Below are 12,871 nucleotides of genomic sequence, written 5' to 3'. Positions count from 1 at the left end.
AGGTAATTTTCATGTCCCCACAAAACGTTTTGAGCCCTTGTCTGCTGCTGGCAGTTGGCCCACACACTCGAGTGAGGTACCATTTTTATCGGGAGACCCTGGAGAATGCAGGGTGGGTGGACGTTTGTGGATCCACACAGATTCCAGAACTTCACATCAAAGAAATGTGAAGAAAACGTTTGAGATTTTCAAGGGATTAAGGGTAACAGAACCTGGTGAGAGCCACACAAGTCACCCCATCCTGGATTCCCCTTTGTGTTTGGCTTTCAAAAATGTAGAGGTTTGCTAGCTTTCCCTAGGTGCCTGCAGAGCTAGGGTTCGAAATCCACAGCTAGGCAGTTTGCAAAAAAAGGGTCTGTTTTCATTGTAAAAATGTGGTGTATCCAAGTTGCATTTTGGTCCGTTTCCTGCTGTGGGCACTAGGTCTACCCACACAAGTTTGGTACCATTTGTATCTGAAGACTTTGCGGAATGCGGGGTGGGTGGAATTTTGTGGATCCACACAGATTGCAGAACTTTCCATCACAGAAATATGAGGAAAATGTGTTTTTTTACACAGTTTGAGGTTTGCAAGGAATTTTGGGTAACAGAATCTAGTGAGAGCCTCACAAGTCACCCCATCCTGGATTCCCCTGGGTGTCTAGTTTTACAAAATGTATAGGTTTGCTAGGTTTCTATAGGTACCGGCAGAGCTAGGGTTCAAAATCCACAGCTAGGCACTTTGCAAAATAGGGTCAGTTTTCACTGTAAAAATATGGTGTGTCCAGGTTGCGTTTTGGCCCTTTTTCTGACGCGGGCCCTAGACTTACACACATAAGTGAGATACCATTTGTGTCGGGAGAATTTGGGGAAGCGGGGGGGGGGGAATATGTGGATCTACGCATATTCCAGAACTGTCCATCACAGAAATGTGAGGAAATGTGTTTTGTTTTACACAGTTTGAGGTTTGCAAGGGATTCTGGGTAACAGAACATGGTGAGAGCCACACAAGTCACCCCATCCTGAATTCCCCTGGGTGTCTTTTTTCAAAATTCTATAGGGTTGCTAGGTTTCCCTAGGTGCCGGCAGTGCTAGGGTTCAAAATCCACAGCTAGGCACTTTGTAAAAAAAAGGGTCAGTTTTCACTGTAAAAATGTGGTGTGTCCACGTTGTGTTTTGGCCCGTTTCCTGTCACGTGCACTAGGCCTAACCATACAACTAAGGTACCATTTTTATTGCAAAATTTTGGGGAATGCGGGCGGGTGGAGGTTTGTGGATCCACACAGATCCCAGAACTTTCCATCACAGAAATGTCAGGAAAATGTGTTTTTTTATTTTACAAAGTTTGAGGTTTGCAAGGGATTCTGGGTAACAGAACCTAGTGAGAACCACACAAGTCACCCTATCCTGGATTCGTCCGACTATCTAGTTTTAAAAAATGTACAGGTTTGCTACGTTTTCCCCGTGGCCGGCTGAGCTAGGGTCCAAAATCCACAGCTAGGCACATTGCATAAAAGGGTCAATTTTCCGGAGCTTCCGGTCCGGAGTCGGAGCTCGCGGCCCAGAGGTGGAGATTTCAGCCATGGCTAAAATCCCTACCTCCGAGCCGGAAGCTCCGTCTCCAAGCCGCAAGCTCCGCCTCCGGCCTGGAAGCTCCGCCCCCAAGCTGGAAGCTCCGCCTCCGGGCCGGAATTTCCGGCCCGAGTTCGGACTTAGAGTTAGTAGTCTTAAATCAATTCTGTGAATACCGAAAGTAGTACGTTTATTCTGTGAATCCCGAAAGTAGTAAGTTCACTCTGTAAATCCCGAAAGTAGTAAGTGCATTCTGTGAATACCAAATAGTAGTAAGTTTAGGATTTAGTCTTAAGTTCATTCTGTGAATCGGGCCCAAGATTTTGTTCCTATTTCGGAAATATATAGGTGTCCTTGATCCCTATTTTCCACTCTTTATATTTTACCAAATGATTTGCTGTCTACCCTGTACACAATGAAAAACCATTGCAAGACGCCGCTCAGGTATTGGTCCTGGGTTCCTCGGGTTTTTGGTGAAACTGCAAGTCCTAAATATCCCCACAACCAGAAGGGTCCAGAGGATGGAACAGTATATTGCTTTCAGAAATCTGTCACACTTGTAAGAAGTTACAGGTGAAAACGTTGGCACAAATGGCTGTTTATTTCAACTCATTTTCAATTGTTCTTATTTTTAACTGTTAGCGTCTATAAACAAGAACTTGAAGGATCTACACAAATGACCCCTTGCTGAATTCAGAATGTTGTTTACTTTTCAGAAAGGTATAGCTTTATGGTATCCATTATTGCTTTCATACAATTTTCTCCCACTAACTGGAAGGAGGTTGAAAGCACAAAAAGTAGCAAAAATAGGCTATGTCTCAGTAAAATGCCAAAACTGTGGGAAAAAAATATGTGTTCTGACAAAAGTCTGCCTTTCCCTGAAAGCTGGGAAGATGGTGATTTCAGCACCACAAACCCTTTTTGATACCATTTGCAGGGAAAAAAACTGACGCTTTCTTCTGCAGCACTTTTTCCCCATTTAAAAAATAAATTTTAAAAATGTAGCTGTATTTTGGCTAATCTCAGGGTCCCCTCCAGGGGAATCCACAAACCCTGGGTTCCTCTAAAATCTCCATGGTGTTGGAAGACAAGGATGCAAATTTGGCGTGGATACTTTATGGGGACAAAAAGGTACAGGGGCCTAATTGCCTAATGGCCTAATTGAGAACTACCCCAAATACCCCAAAAAAGACTTAGATTGTTTGTTGGGCAATGATTTAGAAACTTCAGCCTAGTCTGAAGTAGAGTTCAGGACTCACGCAGATAGGATGGGCTTTTCTGCCAATGTCTTTGCTGTAGCCAGGGCTCAGGCCAAACAGCCCAGCACTGAAGGAACACTGGATCCTGGAACAATGGACCAGATTGCTCCTAAGAGAAGGAGCAGGAGGGTAAGGAATTATCTTCCTCCCAAATTCTCAGTGAGGATCAGACTCCTGATGGGGATGATCTCAGTCCCTGTGAAGGAACTTGGGCCTGACCAACAACCCAGTGGCCTGCCCGTCAGCAGCCACCAACCGGAGGGCCCCTATCCCCCTTTGGATAACATTGGGCTTCAGCACTCCGCACCTGGCCACCCTAGTGCCGCTGAGAGTGTAACAAGAGTGCACCCTTGACCCTGGGGGACCCCTGAGTCTAACCCCAGAATACCAACACCCACAACAAAGTACTTACCTTTGAACCAATAACACTATTTTCCTCCATAGGACTGTTTTTCTATGAAACCTTTCTAAGTGTGGAGTTGGAAAATCTAAGAAATCCTTTTACAACTGTACTAAATAACAAAAACACTTTGCCCCAGTATTGGAACTTTCATAGATTCCCATGCTTTGTATCATTCCCCTGTCGCCAGCCTGGGAGCCTCGGTAAATAAAAAAAATACCATAGCAGTGTGTACAAAAGAGAAAGTAAGGCCTAGGCCTCATCTCATTGTGTAGCCTATCTACCTCTTTGTGTAAAAGAGACCAAAAGTTTGCAACAACCAATCAGATTAGCCTCACCCCATAGAACCCTCAGGAGAGAGCATCAGATTTTCTACCTCACGTTGTGCTAAGGGAGTCTCCTCTGAGCTCTGCTCAGTTTTCTCTTCTGTTGGTTTTCTACAACCCTTTTTTCTCTTCAGGATGTCTGAAAAGAAAGCTTTATTTAAAGCCTGTGCGACTTGTTCAAAGAAAAGACTTTATATGGAAGATTAGTATAAAGATTGTATTTATTGCTTATACCTAGACCACAAAGCCACTGAGTGTAAGATCTGCAGAACCTTCTCAACCAAGACTCTGAGAGACCGGGAAGGAAGACTTCTGACTTGGCTACAGAAGATGAAGTCTCGGAAAGAGGTTTTGTCCAGTGACAGTGAGGACTCCTCCTCAGCTACTTCTTCAAGGAGGTCGATAAAAAGGGGTAGGTCTTCCCCCTCTACATCTGTGGAACCTCCTGCTAAAGCCTCTCAAAAGACCTCTGAAAGGTCTAAAAGGCTTAGTCCCAAAAAATCTCCTCACCATTCAAAGGAGAAAGGGGGACTTCTTCCTGAGGTGCCATCTGTAAAGAAGGCAAGTCAAAGCCTTTCTGTGTCTTCTTCACCATCAGAGAAGGAAAAGGTGTTCAAAAAACCTTCAAATACTCCTCAGGAAGCGAAAGGAGAGAAGAAAATCCATCCGTCGATGACAGTCTCCTCAGGTACGTCGACGACGATGACAAAATCTCCATTTTCTTCAATTGCAACTCCGTCAAAGGGACCATCGACGAGAGTTTCGCCGACGACATCGTCGACGATGACTTCAACGTCGACAGTTTCTGCTTTGACTTCGTCGTCGAGACCTTCAATCTTGCCGTCGACAGTAATGTCGTCGACGATGGCGTAGACGACGAGGACGACTACGTCGGCGACGACGATGATTTTGACATCCACCTCGTTGACGATCTGGTCGGCGATCAGCCCTCCGTCGACGGCTGTTCCACCGTCGACGACAGTACTTTCTCCAGCGACAACGACGATCCCCTCGTCTACGACACCGTCAACGATCCAAAGAGTGACGATTTCTATAAAGAAAAGACTGATTACGCCGGAAATGACATCACCCCGTAGGGTAACACCTTTGCCTCCACCTCTTCTGTTGGAGGAGGAATATTCGGATGAAGATGAAAGGCCATATGGGGATGCATATAGTCCTTCACAGCTTCAAGTAAAGTACCAGGACTCAAATTCTGATGATTATTTTCTGGATCAACATCATCCAGAGTCTCAATTCACTCCTCAAGACACGCATTAACAAGCATCTGGCCAGGATATGGTGGCCATGCCATCTTCATAGATAACTGATTTACAGTTGATGTTACTAGATTATAAAAAGAGGTTCCCATCTCAGACCTCAGAAGTCGTTCCGCCTCCTCCGCCTCAACAGTCTTTACCTATTCCTGTGGCATCAACCTCTCAGAGACAAGGTGAACAGCCTGGGACTGAAGGACATGATGTGATCACAGTGCCTGATAATAATGATGACTCTTCTGACGATGACCAAGATAGAGAGCAGGTTCAAAACCCTGACACTGAATCGGACGACTATGTTATCCCTGACCCGGCATCTCCTTCTCTGGACCATGTAGATTCGCCTCCAGCGGACATAGAGGGTTTCCATAATCTTATGGAAAGGGCATCCAAAAGATTTGGCCTTCCAGTTCCTGTCATGCAGTCAGACTGTTTCCTCTACGACTTCAAAGAGCCCAATAAAAAGTCGATCCGTTCCATACCAATTGTGGGACATGTTTGGTATGAGGGCAAGAAGGTGATGCTGTCTCCAGCTACTCTGATTCCGGTTCTACCGCGGCTGGAAAAGAAATATAAGGCCCCGGAAGACAGTCCTGCATGTCTAATTGGTCAACCTAAACCGGACTCTGTCATTTCCCAAGCAGCACAAAGGAAGTCAAGGAACCCTGCAGCACCTCTAACAGCACCGCCAGATAAAGAAGGCAGGCGATTAGATAATGTTGGGAAGAGATTCTCTTCAATGTCTAGCCTCCTGGTTTCGGGTTTCGAACGCACTTGCAATTTTGGGACGCTACAACCGCCAAATGTGGTGCGATCTCTCTCCTTTTATCGATCAACTTCCAGAGAGTGCCAAGATAGAACCAAGAAAAATTGTAGAAGAGGGTGAAAGGTCATCATTGGAAATTATAGATTGTGCAATGGACATTGCTACAACGGCTTTCCGGGCCTTAGCAGGATCAGCAGTCCTGAGGCGTCAGGGTTGGCTGAGATGTACCTGGTTTCGGCCGGAAGTGCAGACCAAAATTCTGGATTTGCCATTTGACGGAGACATGCTGTTTGGTAAGCATGTGGATGATGCCCTACAGGAAATTAAAAAATACAATGAGACGGCGAAGTCCTTAGGCATGCTCCAATACCGAAAAGTACCTTTCCGGGGAGCAAGAGGCAAGGGATTCTCTTCATACAGGGGAGGCTATCAGCAGCGATACTCATCCAGTGCGCAATCTTATAAGCCTCAGCATTCTCAGCGGCAAAATCAATCGGCGACTTTCTCTTGCCAATCTTCTAGAGGTAGACAAGGGCGTCAAGGGAGGGGCACCTCTAAACGCCAATAGCGGCTTCCTACCTCTGCCGACTGTTCCTTCACCTCTTGTTTCAAAGATAGTGGGAAGGATTACAAATTTTCTCGATTGCTGGAGGATCATAACAACACATCAGGGGATCCTACAGATCATTCAATTTGGCCCATACATTAGAATTCCAAAATTTACCACCTCCAAGAGCCCCTCGCGCCATCTACATCTACTCCGTCTCGAAGTCTCTCATCTGCTCATCGAGGGAGCGATAGAACCTGTGCCACCCACTCAAAAAGGAAAAGGGTTCTATTCCAGATTTTTCCCCATTCAGAAGACGGAAGACAAGTGGCGCCCAATCTTAGACCTGAGGGAGCTCAAAACCTATCTCATAAACTCTCCTTTCGAATGGTCTCTCTTCAGGACGTCTTGCGTCTTCTAAATCCTGGGGATTACATGGAGACTCTGGATCTCCAGGACGCATATTTCCACATTCCGAACCACCCAGCTTACAGAAAGTTTCTACGCTTCACAGTAGCCAGGAGCCACTTTCAGTTCAAAGTGCTGCCCTTCGGGCTCAGATCCGCTCTGCGGATCTTCACAAAGATATTGGCCTCGATAGCGGCGTTCTTAAGGAAACAATCGCTGGAGGTTTTCCCTTACGTAGATGATTGGTTAATCAAGGCTCCTTCTTCTCAGACAGCGTCAAGAGCAGTCAAAACTTGCATCCATCTTTTCAAAAGCCTGGGTCTATGTCTCAACAAGGGCAAGTCAGTCACTGTTCCATCCAGGAGGGTCAAGTTCCTGGGCTCCATTCTGGACACAAAGAATTGCAAAGCCTTCCCCTCAGAAGAAAGGCAGAAAAAACTACTCTCCTCTGCTGTCAATATACAGAGGAGAAGATCCCTATCAGTTTGTCTCTACAAATCTTTTCTAGGATTGATATCATCCTGCATACCATTAGTTCCGCATTGCAGGCTAAGGATGCGTCCCTTGCAGGAGCAACTAGACATGCAATGGCGCCAGGTAGAAGGCTCTTTCGAGGACAAGATAAAGGTCACTCCTCTCATAAGAAAAGCAGCAGGTTGGTGGGCTGTCAAGAAAAATATCTGAAGAGGTCTTTCTTTCAGGATGCTTCCATCCCCTCTGGTTCTAACCACAGATGCCTCAATGGAAGGCTGGGGCGCAGTCTTACAAGATCTCCAAGTGAGCAATCACTGGAATGCAGAAGAGCGTCATCTTCATATAAATCTCTTGGAACTCAGAGCGATTCGCCTGGCCTTGCAGGCTTTCAAACCGAGGATTCAAAATGCAACTGTGCTGGTCAGGACAGACAACACAACGGCCATGCATTACATAAACAAACAGGGAGGAACAAAATCCCTTCTCCTCTCAAAAGAGGCCCAGGAAATATGGGAATGGGCGATTCTCCACAATGTAGTACTTTCAGCAGAGCACCTACCAGGCACTCTCAACACAACAGCAGACACCCTAAGTAGTCTAAAATCTACCTGTCCCGAGTGGGAATTAGATCAGGCGTTGGGGTACTCCAACAATAGACGTGTTTGCAACTCCAGAAAACAGGAAATGCCAATTCTATGCAAGCAGACATCACCATCGGGGATCGCTGGTTAATGCGCTTTCGATGTCTTGGTTGGGCGCATTTTGTTACGCCTTTCCTCCAATTCCCCTAATTCCATGGCTTCTCAGGAAGATAAAGATGGAACCTTGCAGGATGATCTTAATAGCACCGGCGTGGCCTCGCCAGTTCTGGTACATGGAACTCCCCCTACTGTCCCAAGATCATCCTTATCACCTTTGTCCCATCCCATCTCTGTTGACAATGTCCCGGGGACAGGTGGTTCATCCAGATCTGAGCTCTCTCCAATTGAAAGCCTGGCTCCTGAGTACAGAGAATTTCACTCTCTAGATATTCCTCAAGAGTGTACAGACATTTTATCTCAAGCTCGTGCACCAAGTACGAATAAAACTTACTGTGCTAAATGGAAGTGCTTCTGCCTGTGGTGTGAACGAGAGCACATCCATCCATTCACCAGATACTGCCTTACATTCTATCGCTGGCTAAATCAGGCCTTTCTCATTCTTCCATCAAAGTTCATCTGGCGGCTATTTCAAGGCTCAGAAGGTCATTGGCAAGTCCATCGCTTTGGTCAGCTAGAGTTATCAAACAATTCCTGAAAGGTCTTTTCGCCAGTGCGGCCGCCACCTCCGACCTGGAATCTTAATCTGGTGCTGCCTCATCTAATGAGACCTCCATTCGAGCCAATTCACAGGGCGGATCTGAAATTCTTATCATGGAAATTAGCTCTCCTCCTGGCTCTTACCTCAGCTAGGAGAGTAGGAGAATTGCAAGCTCTCTCCATCCTAGAACCTTTTCTACAGTTTAGGAAGGACTCTATGTTTTTAAGGACCAATCCAAAATTTATACCGAAGATCCCTTTGGATTTCCATTTGAATGAACCAGTAGTTCTCAGATCATTTTTTCCTCTTCCTACAATGCCAGCAGAACGTTCTCTTCATTCCTTGGATGCCCAAAGATGTCTCAAATTTTATCTTGAACAAACAAAGGATTTTAGGAAATCATTTCAACTATTTGTGGCTTTTAGTGCACCCCGGAAAGGACTTCCTCTCTCGAAGCAAGGCATTTCACGCTGGATTACAAGCGCAATTGATTACTGCCACAAGATCTGTCTCGTCTTCAGCAGCTCTCTTTGCTGGTGTCCCTATAAAGGACTTTTGTAGAGCGGCCACATGGAGCAGCGCCCATACCTTAACAAAACATTACTGCCTAGACTCTTTCATGAAGAGCGAAGCGGCAGTAGGACAAGCTGTACTGAGGAATCTGTTCCAATGAGAGGTGAGCTTTCCCTTCTATCCCTCCTTCCTATGATAGCACATTTTGTATCGCATACGTTTTCGACATGTACTGTTACAAAGTATATATGCTTACATGAGTATATTTATGCTGAAATGTTGTGATACGCTGGTAACAAAATGTGCATGGGTATTTTACTGCTAGCTACTCTGATACAAAGCGTGGGAATCTATGAAAGTTCCAATACTGGGGCAAGAAAACAAGTTACTTACCTGTAACTTTGGTTCCCCAGTATTGGTAACTTTCATAGATTCCAATGCGCCCACCCTCCTCCCTGGGGAAAGCTCAGCCTTAAGCAAGAGTGGTTACTGTTACACAACGGCTGCAAAAATCTGAGGCTCTGAGGCTCTCTCCTAAGGGTTCTATGGGGTGGGGCTAATATGATTGGTGTTGCAATCTTTTGGTCTCTTTTACACAATGAGGTAAATAGGCTACAAAATGAGATGAGGCCTAGGCCTTACTTTCTCTTTTGTACATACTGCTATGGTATTTTTTTTATTTACCGAGGCTCCCAGGCTGGCGACGGGGGAATAATACAAAGCATGGGAATCTATGAAAGTTACCAATACTGGGGAACCAAAGTTACAGGTAAGTAACTTATTTTCTTACACTGTGTAAGAAATGTAATCTGAAAGTAATGTACTGGTCATTTTACTAAAAAGTCCATTCAAAGTATATGTACTGTACTTCCAAAGCATTTCATTTCTCAGTAACAGTACAAAGTGCATATACAATTACAATCCAAATTGTGTTACAATTGTATATTTACTGCTAATTATTTATCACTTACCTGTGCCAGGCCTGCTTGGTTCTAGGAAATAAAATAACTAAAAGAATATTTTTAATAAAAAAAACAATGGGTCTGATGTTCAGTCTTTGAGTGTGTGAATTCATTTGCTGACTGAGTGAGTACAACAAATGATTAACACTGTCCAAGCCTTACTGCTCGACCACACTACCACAAATACAGTGTAAGGTATTATCTATGTTTACCTCTGCCTACCTTTGGGGTTCCACTGGAGTCTGTGCACATTATACCTCACTTTGGTATGGTATATACAGAGCCAGCTTCCTACAACGATTTCAGGACAAAAACAGGCAATACACAAGGAACAAGAGCAGGGAGCATGCAACTTATCTGTGGCAGCCCAGCAGCGAAGAAAAAGGGAGCTTCAACAGAAACAAAGGACATTATATGAACTGTTTCTATTTGATTGGATGTTGATATTATTGTTGTTTCCCAAGTGTTTCTGGGAATATTAGTTTTAGTTGGTTTATCATAATGGCTGCTGTTTGTGAAATTATGTAATAAAGTGAAGGAGTAAAGCATAATCCTCGCCTCCAGTCCTGCCATAGAATTCTAAATTAATCCTAAAAGTGTCATTGTCATTACATTGAATCATCAGATTGTCTTGCCTCTGGTTTCTCTGCAACCTACGTCAATGGCTGAGAGATCCTTACACTTTCTAAATATCGAAATATGCAAAATTTTATTTTGAGTGAGCTGAACGTTTTCATCAGGCAGATCAACTCTTTGTTTTTTATGGACATGTTAATAAGGTGGATTCTTTTCTAAACAAAGTTTCACCGAGAGGATTGTTTCACATATTGTGTTTCCGCAAGAAAAAAGTAGCAGACATATTTATGACAAACACATTTTCCTAGAGGAATGGTGGCCATATTAATCGTTTTTGCTGGCATCTTCTTAAAGGAGACATGTAAAGCAGTAACATGGAGACCCACACATGTGTTCGTCAAGCACCACTGCATTGTTATGAAGATCCAAGACAGAAACAGTGCTTGGACAGGTAGGGATTTGGAATCTCTGTGCATAAAATAAGCCTCATTCCTGCCATCCAGATTATATGTTTATGTGTGTTACTGCATTGAAAATCTGTATTCAAGCATGTGAATCTATTGGAGAGCCAATGCTGAGGAAGAAAAAGTTTACATACCTGTTACTGTAGTTCTACAGCTTTGGTATGTTTCATAGATTGTCATGCACCTCTCAACCCCCTTTTCGATGATGCTCTGTTATATATTGATATCAATACTTATAAGCTCAGAAAAAATGGAACCTGGAGTCACTGAAGGGAATAGAGATAGGTGCCTGTCGCTCTGGACAATATTTGTAATGTGTAATGAGGAGGATAAACTATACGTGATATTTGACTGTTTCCAGTGTTCTTGTGGTCTATGTACAATGCTGTTTAACATTGGTTAAACCAGTATTGGAGCTTTCATAGATTCACATGCCTGAATCATTCCCTGTCGTCGAGACGGGAGTCTCCGGTACATAAAAAAGCAATGTTTAGTAGTATAGCAAATTGAAAACAGGCCTAGGCCCATTTCCCTTTTGCAACCCATAACCTTCGTTATGTAAAAGAGACCAAACTTCTCCCTGAACCAATCAGAGCTTCTCACCCTCTAGAACCCTCCTGAGAGAACATTTTCCCCCTCAGATTTTCTACCGCACGTTGTGCTAGGGAGTCTCCTTTGAGCTCTACTCAAACTCTTCAGCTTATGCTCAATCTGGATTGGATTTGAGAGTTTCTTCTTCTTCAGATTTAGTTATTTGGATTACTACTATTTCTCTTATTTGGATTACCTACTATTTCTCCATTTTTTACAATGGCTGACAAGGAGAAAAAAGGTTTATTTAGAGCCTGTGCCACCTGCTCGAAGAAAAGGCTCTATACAGATGACCCTCATAAGGATTGCATCTACTGCCTTTATCCAGACTATCAGGCAAAGGATTCTAAGGTATGTCGTACCTTTTCCAATAAAACTTTGAGGGATCGTGAAGGAAGGCTTTTACTATGGCTTCAAAAGCTCAAAGCCAGGAAGGAAGGCATGTCTAGTGACAGTGAGGAAGAGTCTTCATCTTTTAGGAGATCTCAAAAAAGAAGCAGATCTCCTCAGGCTCATACCTCAGGAGAAAGACCTGAGAAGGCCCTCAAAAAGACCACCCTAGGGTCTTCTGGGCGCAGTCCCTCTAAATCTCCTCCAAGCAAGGAAAGGGAGAGCAAGGGTAATGCTTCGGGGGGAAAACATACCAAGAGGACACGCTCAGAGCCCTCTAAATCACCCCCTAAGGTCAAACATTCAGTCAAGAAGCCAGACTCCACACCTCCTGAGGAAAGATTGGGAAAATCTACATTGTTGACGAAAATAGCATAGTCGTTGATGAAGTCTGAGGTAAAAGTTGCTTCAAAGGCTTTATCACCGTCGACAGTACCAGTGTCGACGCCGAGATCTGTGGTGACGACGGCATTGACGACGACAATGACTATGACAATGACTACGGCTACAATCTCGTCATCGACGGGATCGTTGACCATGACAGCGACCACAGGATCGTCGACGGCAACGATGACGATGGTAACAGGAACTTCGACGGTAGTGTCGACGACGATAATTTCAACGGCGATCTCGTCGACAGGCTCGTGGTGGAGGGAAAAACCCCCAGAAAAACGACTTTTGGCCAGGAAGAGGACAATTACACTGGAACTTACCTCTTCAAGTAAAGTGACACCTCTGGTACCATCTCACCTGTTGGAGGAGGAGGAGTCAGAAGAAGGGGAGGATGATGGTGGTCCTTTTGGCTACGCTAGTAGCTCGTCGCAGTTACATGTGAAGTACCAAGGAGGACGAATATGAGGAATTTCAAGATCGTCCCCAGCAACAATACCGTCAGGAGTATCAGGAGGAGATGATGAGTGTTCCATCTTCATTGTTAAAGTTTCTGCAGTTCATGCTAGAGGATTATAAAAAGAGATATCCTGTACCTCATACCTCTAAAGAATTACCAGTGGCTACGCCTCAACCATGCTCTATACCCAGTACGCCAGTGCGTAGGCGAGAGATTTT

At 44.6% G+C, this 12,871-nt stretch overlaps 1 protein-coding gene across 1 annotated transcript in view; it reads left to right on the top strand.

Annotated features, from left to right (window-relative positions):
- LOC144785826 (adiponectin receptor protein 2-like) overlaps positions 1-12,871 on the top strand; it is a 368,390-nt gene that overhangs the window by 206,105 nt on the left and 149,414 nt on the right. The window lies entirely within an intron of this gene.

Source organism: Lissotriton helveticus, chromosome 10 (genome assembly GCF_964261635.1).
Source record: "Lissotriton helveticus chromosome 10, aLisHel1.1, whole genome shotgun sequence".
NCBI lineage: Eukaryota > Metazoa > Chordata > Amphibia > Caudata > Salamandridae > Lissotriton > Lissotriton helveticus.
The sequence above is the reverse complement of the archived record's forward strand: the minus strand, read 5'-3'. Positions and strand labels throughout refer to the sequence as shown.